This window comes from Moschus berezovskii, chromosome 1 (genome assembly GCF_049115385.1).
Source record: "Moschus berezovskii isolate FMDL1 chromosome 1, NW_MosBer_1.0, whole genome shotgun sequence".
NCBI lineage: Eukaryota > Metazoa > Chordata > Mammalia > Artiodactyla > Moschidae > Moschus > Moschus berezovskii.
Genome location: NC_142460.1, coordinates 6,892,731 through 6,901,755, shown reverse-complemented (window position 1 = coordinate 6,901,755; position 9,025 = coordinate 6,892,731). Strand labels below are relative to the sequence as shown.

Below are 9,025 nucleotides of genomic sequence, written 5' to 3'. Positions count from 1 at the left end.
AGACGGACCTTGGTCGGCAAAGTAATGTCTCTGCTTTTTAATATACTATCAAGGTTGGTCATAACTTTCCTTCCAAGGAGCAAGCGTCTTTTAATTTCATGGCTGCAATCAGCATCTGCAGTGATTTTGGAGCCCAAAGCCGCCAGGTTACGCTCATTAATCCTCCGAGCTGTGCGCACACCTTTAAACCTGAAATGCAGTATGCAAATGTGTTCCCAGTAAAAGGCCGTGCACTTGCCGAGCTGCCAAGGGCGTCTTGGAAAGGCAGCCGTGTTCCAGAGGTGGCGGCAGCGACGGCAGGCCGCCCACCGGGCGCGCGGCTGCGCTGGACGGACCGGCGGTAATTCCACCCCGCCGCCTGCATTGGTCAATTATTCATCCCGCGCCGCCCGCGTGCCCGGCCACCCGCGGGCCACTGGGGGCCCTCGCTCTGGGGCTGCCCGGGACTCAGGGTCGCTTCCCAGGAGGGAGCGGGGCGCCCTGGACCCCAGCTGCAGACCCCTGCAGGGCCATGAGCCGGGCAAAGCTCTCCGGGAAGGGTGAGTTCGCGGTGCCGGGGCGGGCATTCAGCCGGGGGTTGGGGGTGGGGGCGTCTCTCTCCCGTCCTCAGGACATTTAGAGCGGACTCTGGTTCAGGCTGGCCCCAAGGAGCTCACAGGGCCCCAGGGTCCCCTGAGAAGAAGGCTGTGATGTAAGAGGGGGCTCCCTGGCTGTCTCAGGGGCGTCAGCTAAGCAGAGTCGAAAGGGAGTTCAGGAGTGTTTATTTCCCGGGTGACACGGAGGAGGTCTGGAAACTGTTACCTGATGCTTGCTCTCCCAAAGCAAGTCAAGGCAGAATTTTCCTGGCCAGAGTTGGGGAGGGGGCGAGGGGAGCGGCTGGGAGCATGGGACGTTTATCAAAACGTCTTAGAGGGACTTCCCTGGCTGGTCCAGTGGTTCAAGAACTTGCCTGCCAGTGCGGAGTACACCGGTTCGATCCCTGGTCTGGGAAGATTCCACATGCCTGGGAGCAGCTAAGCCGCCCGTTGGCCACAACTGCTGAAGCCCTTGAACCCTAGAGCCGGTGCTTTGCACCCAGAGAAACCACCCCACCCCAGTGAGAAGCCTGTGCAGGTCAACTGGAGTCTCCCCGACCTGCCACAACTAGAGAAACCAAGTTTCTAGTTGGTTTCTTCTTGGGCAGCAACCAAGACCCAGCAACGCCAAGTAAAGTTTGTTTTAAAAAGTCTTAGAAAGTCTACAACTAACTCTCAAAAGGTCCACGTACATATACACACCTTCAGAGAAAGAGAGACTCAGAAAAGACCCACATCCTAAGACAAAAGAAACTGTGGTTAAATCAGTGGATACCAAGATCACAATGGCTATTAAAAACAAAACCTAGGACCTGTGCCCTTGACCAGTGCCTCCTATGGGTCCATTCTGCTGGGCATTTGGACTGTCTTTTTTAGGTTTTATATAGAAGGCTTTTGTATTAAACTGTTATTGACAAAACCTTTTGCCGTATTGATCACTGGCCCCTAGACAAGCTATGTTGTATAAAAAAATGCTGTCAAAGTTGAGAGTAAGCATAGCTTTATTTCTCCACCTAAACCAACATGCTTTCTGTTATTAGACAATGATAACTACAAAACTCGAGACTTCCCTGGTGGCTCAGACGATAAAGCGTCTGCCTACAATGCGGGAGACCCAGGTTCAATTCCTGGGTCAGGAAGATACCCTGGAGAAGGAAATGGCAATCCACTCTAGTATACTTGCCTGGAAAAATCCCATGAACAGAGGAGTCTGGTAGCTACAGTCCACGGGGTCGCAAAGAGTTGGACTAGACTGAGCGACTGAACAACATTGTATTTTTATGCATACATATAAACACACAATCTTGTTTCATGGCTTACATTCATCACTAGATCTTAGACACCGTAAATACAGGAGCCTCATCTGATTTATTCACAAGGGCACGTTCTCATCTGGCAGAGTGTCTAGCACATAGTAGGTACTGAGCAAATGCTCTTGGACAGATGAATGCATGATTCAGAGCTCATTCTCAGCATTCCTTAAACTGATGGCTAGCAGCAGAGCCTCTCCAGTCGACAGTTTGGAGTGGGATCAGTGTAAGATGTCAGCTCTGAATCCATGGTGAAAAGCTTGGGTCAGAGAGTTTCATGGGTCAGCACCCTCCCCATGGGCGGGGGGAGCACTGCAAATGGAAGGGACAACTGAGACTTTTGCAGCCTTGGAAGTGGTGCTGGTGGTCAGGTGACAGGGGCTTCCTCCTGCTTCTATATCTGCCCATATTTGGGTTTGAGTGATCTCCACAATTCTAGGCAGAGCTCCATGAATGTTCTGCTACTGGCTGGGTTGCCTATGTGGAATAATTCTGTCCATGCAGACTATGGAGATAAATAGATTTTAATAGAAGTGACTTGTTTGGAACTGTCGCGTCCTGATTCTGATGCTTGTGTCTTGTTGGACCACCCGAGCGCCCCACGACCTGTCCTTCATGCTGTGGCAAGGGTGAAACTGTGGTGGTGGCTGTTTTCCTTTTCTCTTGCTAAGTTTATGACTGTTCCTTGAACCCTGTTAATGTTTGCCCTAACTGTTTATGTTTGGGGTACACTCAGCTTTCTAGAAAATGATTTGTCATCAGGTTTAAAACATCTTTGATTGAATCTGGAAGTGGACTTCTGCACACCTCTGCCCAACCTACTGTGAAAAATTTCAAACACACAGTAAAGATCTGGGAATTAGTACAATGAACAACTGTCTGCCTGGATCCAGCAGTTGTTTGCATTTTGCTGTATTTGTTCTCTCTCCGAGTAATACACACACACAGACACACACATATGTTTTTGTTTCATTTTCTTGTTTAAAACTGAATTGTAAACAGTCATGACACTTCACAATAAATATCTCACTCTTTGAAAAACTTTCTCCTATATAGCCACTATACCATTAGCACACCTGTAAAAATTAACATCCACTGCTATCCAAGTCGGTGGCCACCTGATGTGAAGAGCCGACTCATTGCAAAAGGCCCTGATGCTAGGAAAGATTGAAGGCGGGAGGAGAAGGGGATGACAGAGGATGAGATGGTTGGATGGCATCATCGACTCGATGGACATGGGTTTGAGCAGGTTCTGGGAGATAGTGAAGGACAGGGGAGCCTGGAGTGCTGTAGCCCATGGCGTCACGGAGAGTGGGACACGACTGGGTGACTGAACAACAGCAACTATCCAATTCATATTTAAATTTTCCCAGTTTCATCAAAAATGTCTTTCATAGCTGTGTGGTTTTCTCTTGAACCAGGATCCAATCAAAGGTCAGCATGTTGGTGTTGTGTATCTTTGTCTCTTCCAATCTAGAGCGGTCTCTCAGCCTCTTCTGCTACGGCTTTGGTGTTTGAACTGACCGGTCTAGTGATTGTGTAGAAAGCCATGTTCTGGATTTATCCTGGCTGTGGATTTGTTTTTGCTTAAGCAATGTTAACAACCTTGTTTAATGTATCAAGCTGGGCCTCTGCCAGTAGACAATTTCCTCAAGATACGGTGCTATGCAGGTTTATTTATAAACTGTCTCTTCCTAGAAAGAATTTAAGCCCATTTACAATGAAATAGTCTGTTAAATAAAAAAGAAAATGTTTTTAACATGTAGAAAGATGGTGGAGGAGAAGGAGGGAGCAAATATATCATAAATGTATGTTAGTGTTGTTATTGTGATGAGACGTGAGATTTGAGTTTAGAGCTGCCAAAGCGCAAATGAAAAAAAAAATTTTAAATCATCCTCAGGAAATAGTCTTACACTCATTGATAAAAAATAATCTGCCTCATAGATCCTTAGACAAATGACATTAAGCAAAGTCATGAGCAGCTTCTTTAACAGCTTCATAAAATGATTCAGGGACATTCTTCGTGGAGCTGCTTCTACAGAAGGTCAGTGTCAGGGATGTAACATTAAAATGTAATGCAGTGAAGTCATTTTTCTTTTTTTTGGCTGCCCTGAGTGACATACGGGATCTTAGTGCCCCGACCAGGAATCGAACCTGTGCCCCTTGCATCGGGCGCTTACATTCTTTTTTTTTTTTTTTATTTTACAATATTATATTGGTTGGTTTTGCCATACATTGATATGAATTTGCCCCGGGTTTACATAAGTTCCCCCTCCTGAACCCCCCTCCCACCTCCCTCCTCCCTTTATCCTCCCTCTGGGTCATCCCCACATGCCAGCCCCGAGCATCCTATAACATGCATCGACCCTGAACTAGTGATTCGTTTCACATATGACAACATACGTGTTTCAATGCCATTCTCCCAAATCATCCCACCCTCACCCTCTCCCATAGAGTCCCAAAGACTGTTCTATACATCTGTGTCTCTTTTGCTGTCTCGTATACAGGGTTATCATTTGCATCTTTCTAAATTCCATATATATGTGTTAGAATACTGTATTGGTGTTTTTCTTTCTGGCTTACTTCACTCTGTATAATAGGCTCCAGTTTCATCCACCTCATTAGAACTGATTCAAATGTATTCTTTTTAATGGCTGAATAATACTCCATTGTGTATATGTACCAAAGCTTTCTTATCCATTCGTCTGCAGATGGACATCTAGGTTGCTTCCATGTCCTGGCTATTATAAACAGTGCTGCAATGAACATTGGAGTACATGTGTCTCTTTCAATTCTGGTTTCTTCGGTGTGTATGCGCTTACATTCTTAACCACTGGACCACCGGGGAAGTCCCAAGTCATTTAAAAAAATAATAATTTTATTTATTTTTGGCTGTGCTGGGTCTTCATTGCTGCACGGGGTTTCTTGTTGCGGTGAGCAGGGGCCACTCTCTGGTTGTGGTGCGTGGGCTTCTCATTGTGGAGGCTTCTCTTGCTACCGAGCACGGGCCCTGGAGCACAGACTCAATAGTTGTGGCACACGGGCTTTGTCGGAGAAGGAAATGGCAACCCACTCCAGTGTTCTTGCCTAGAGAATCCTGTGGACAGAGGAGCCTGGTGGGCTGCTGTCCATAGGGTCGCACAGAGTCGGACAGGACTGAAGCGACTTAGCAGCAGCAGCAGCAACGGGCTTAGTTGCTCCACCACTTGTGGGATCTTCCCCCATCAGGAATCAAATCCACGTCTCCTGCATTGGCAGGTGGATTCTTCACATGTGAGCCACCAGGGAAGCCCCCCCCGCCAAGTCATTTTTTAAGTAAGTTGACTTGAGCATCTAACCTGATACAGGAGAGAGCCGGCAGACCTTGGGTGGGTGGGCTGCCTGGCCCTGCCTCTTGTCCGCATTTCCCCACTGTCTCTGCTGGCCACCCCGGGAAGTGTCCTCAGGACCAGGCGGGTATTGGCTGCATGCTTGATCCCAGCTGGACCCCGAGGACAGAAACCAAGCAAGTGCCAGGCTGGCCTTCTGGGATGAAGCAGAAAGCCAAGCTATGTGTTCCCCAAGAAGGGCAGCCCCGATCTGACAACCTGTGCCCAGAAGTGGCCGCAGCTGACTTTACAACCTCTGTCAAGATTTTCTGATATGTACTTTTTTCTTTCTGTGTTAAGGGTCAAACCAGAACTCTGAACAGCACAGCTGTGCTTCTTCCCTCCCTCCCCAGGAAAATGTTTAGAGAAGGTATAATAGTGAGGATGGGTTCTTCGTTCTCTGTGAGGAGGGAAGTCTGGGTCCCTTGGGGCCATCCTGCCTTCGCCTCCAGGCAGGCCACCAGGATGAGTGAGCTGCATGATTTAGTTTGTCTGTTTGAACTTTGGAAAGCAGTCTGCCAGAAAACAAAATGCCAGAAAACAAAATGCATGCCATCTCAGAGGATAATTTTGCAATTATGTGTTATATATGACGTCGTAAAAATTGTGGGCAATAGAGAAAAAAATCCCCCATGATTCTGCCACTTCTGAATAATCAGTCTGCTCAGAGAAAGACCCTCTGCTCCCTGTCACTGCACCTGTTAATTCCCTTGTGATTATACATGTATTTATATTTCAGTGTTTATGTGTAAGCACATATAAATTTGTATTCCTTTAAAACCTTTAAAAAGATTCTGTATATTTCCAATCATAATTTGTATTCAATTTTGTACATAGCTTTCTCTCTTAATTTTGTGTCATGTGCCCTTTTCCATTACCATTTTGTCGTTACAGATGTGTTTTTTACAAATACGGTAGATAAGTGATTTTCCATTGAATGGATATCCTGCCATTTAATTAACTGCTGCTCTGTTTTTGGATAGTCTATAGTTTCACCCTTCCTTTGCATCTTACATAAATCACACTTCTGTGGCTCTAATTATATAGTAAGATCATGGCTTCCTGCTACACTTCCTGGCTTCGGATGGTTCCGTTCTGCCGTCCTGGGGGGCGGGGTGGGAAATATTGGCCTTCCCTCTCGCTGGGACTGGGCGAGATGGAGCCAGTGCGTCTGAAGTCGCGTCCCATTACTGCCATGTAAGTGTCGGGGGACAGGCAAGGTCATGAGCCGTGGCGTGAAGGAACCCAGAGCTGGTGGCATCGTGAAGAAGGGACACTGTTGCTGGCAATGGCAGGTGAATCAGAGGCTGCCTGCTTCTGGTGGGGGGCTTTGGGCAGGTGTGGCCAGGCCTGCACGTGGCCAGAAAGGAGGCTGGGGGTCGTCTTGCTGGGAGAGCTCTGGGATTGCGTCACCCCTGTCTCTCTCTAACACATTTGCACTTAATGCACAATGTGTGTTCAAATGTGAGGGTGACCTCAAAGATCTCCGGGTATCACACCGGAAGATGTGGTCCTGCGAACTGTCCGGAAGGCATATGTTTTCATCGTCCTGTACCTGTCAGAACATGTTCAAGTTCATGATTCTCGCTCTGGGTCCCCCGAGGGGTTGTCCTGTGTTTCTATCATAACGCGTTTCAGCTTCAGCGGTTGACCTGGTGTCATATTCCTACATCACTCCCATGCCTCCCCCAGGGCTCTCAGATTCCTAAAAAGTAGCGATCGTGTCTTTAGAGGATGCATTTTCATCCCTATAGCTTCCAATCATACACTATAATTAAATGATGTAATTAAATTTCCATTAATAAAACAGAAAAACTTTCGGGAAGGAACACTCCACCCCACTAAGCGGAATGGCCCCTCCCTCTGCGTTCACCTCTGGTCGTGGGCTGCGCGTCAGGTTTCACTAATTTATTACCACAGTATCAGTGCTGTCCTGGTTTCTTTTGCTCTTTGTCTCCAGTTTTTTCTGATCATCAGTACTTTCCCATGATGGCTCAGCGTCTATGGAACCATCATTTTTAAAGACTGTGATACTCCAGAGACGGCGGGCCTTACTGAACTCTCCCCCGCAGGTTGGACACAGAGCTGAGTCCACAGTTGTAAGCGGTGAGCGTCTTCAAAGACAACCTTGATTCCTGGGGTTGAGTGTGGCGTTCCCCATCTCGACAGCCTGGAACCTAAGAGGTGAGCAGCACTGGGAGTGTCCCGACAGCCGGGCAAAGAGCAGACCCCTCCCCGACCCTCTGTCCAGCTGGCCTCAGGAGTCCCAGCTTCCTTCTTCCCACACTTGCTTGGGAAAGATGCCACCAGATGTCCAGTGCTGCTTGAGATAAACCCCGCTCCATTACCAAGCATCCCACTCAATGTGTTCTCTGGACAGTTTGTTGCTATGCCCGGGGATTTTAGACCACGCTGAATTTACTTGTTTTATGGCTCGGAATTTCAGGAGCAGCAGCACAGATTGTAACTGTGCGAGTCTCTCGGAGCTGGTAAAATAAACCTTCATCAAACAGGGGTGTCCTGACTCGGGGTTCCCTAGCCCTGAATACTTTGTGTCAGTCACCGACGCAGATGGGGCAGTTGAGTCATCGAGCAGCCTGGTAACCTGATATGGTCCGAGAGCCAGCTGTGAATATTTAAGGGGGGGAGAACCCCTTTTTATTTCTAGACAAATATATTTCTGATCATAACTTAAATATTTTCTTTAGTCCAAATACCGACTTCTCTTTCTCACCAAAATCTCTAGAGAAGTCCTCGTGTTTTTCAACCCCACCAAACGCAAGGCTTAGATTAGAAGCTCACTTTTGAAATCAGTTTGAAGCACGTATTTTTAAGGCTAACATTCTAGCTCACAGATAAAAGTCCTCCCCCACCCCTGCTGACCCAATCTTGTTGTCAGTGAAGTAATATTTTCTGAGGGTTCAGAAAATCCCTGGGGCTGGAATGGGGACACTGAATTTAGCTTATGTGAAGGTCACATGGTGGTTTCTGGGCAGAAGTTAACCTGTTCCACTCCCAACCCAACTTAGACTATATTAACACTCAAGCTTTGTAACTGAGCACCCCTTTTCATAGAAAATGGCTCTTGTGGCTGAGCAAATGAATTTTAGTGGAAAAAAACAGCATTTTAATGTCGTTTTCATAGCTGCCTGGAAAACTTAAAGGCAACAGTGACTTTCCCATGAATTGTTTTACATACTTCTTCCTGTGCTTATAACTAAAGAGACCCCAAGAAACCTGTATTTCCTCATTTGTAAAAGAAGGGAATTAGACTCTGTGAACTCTGTACCTTTTAAGGATCAGTAATTCTGTTTTTTTTTTTTAGAATCCATTTAGAAATACCTAGCATAGATGGACATAGTGTAATATCCTTAATATCCTTAAGTGCCATGTGTTATAATGAAAAGTAAACAGATTATTGATTTAATTTTTAAAATATATTCTAATTATGTAGGTAATACAGAATGCATTCTCCTAATTACAAAGAAAACAAACGTTACAGAAGAAAATGGCAGTCCACTCAGACCTGCTCACCCCTAATCCTAATTCCTTCCTGCTCCTTCTAGAGACTGTTACTGGTTTGGGATGCACACGTAACAGAGCTGTTTGAAAAATGCATTTACAGACACAGGCTCTCATATATGCCCCTAAAATACATACAGTATTGTTTTCAGCGTCTCTTTTTTCTGTAACTTGGTTCACATCTTGGTTTTCCACTCAACAGTCTGTCTTAGGGATCCATGTTCATTTGAATTAATTTAGCCCTAATTCC

At 46.5% G+C, this 9,025-nt stretch overlaps 1 long non-coding RNA gene across 1 annotated transcript in view; it reads left to right on the top strand.

Moving 5' to 3' along the window:
• Positions 1-383: 383 nt before the first annotated feature.
• Positions 384-9,025, top strand: part of LOC129549124 (uncharacterized) — a 34,055-nt gene continuing 25,413 nt past the window's right edge. Inside the window, exons 1-2 of the long non-coding RNA XR_008684489.2 lie at positions 384-539; positions 7,326-7,437. This is a non-coding gene — a long non-coding RNA (uncharacterized LOC129549124). The remainder of the gene's footprint in view (positions 540-7,325; positions 7,438-9,025) is intronic.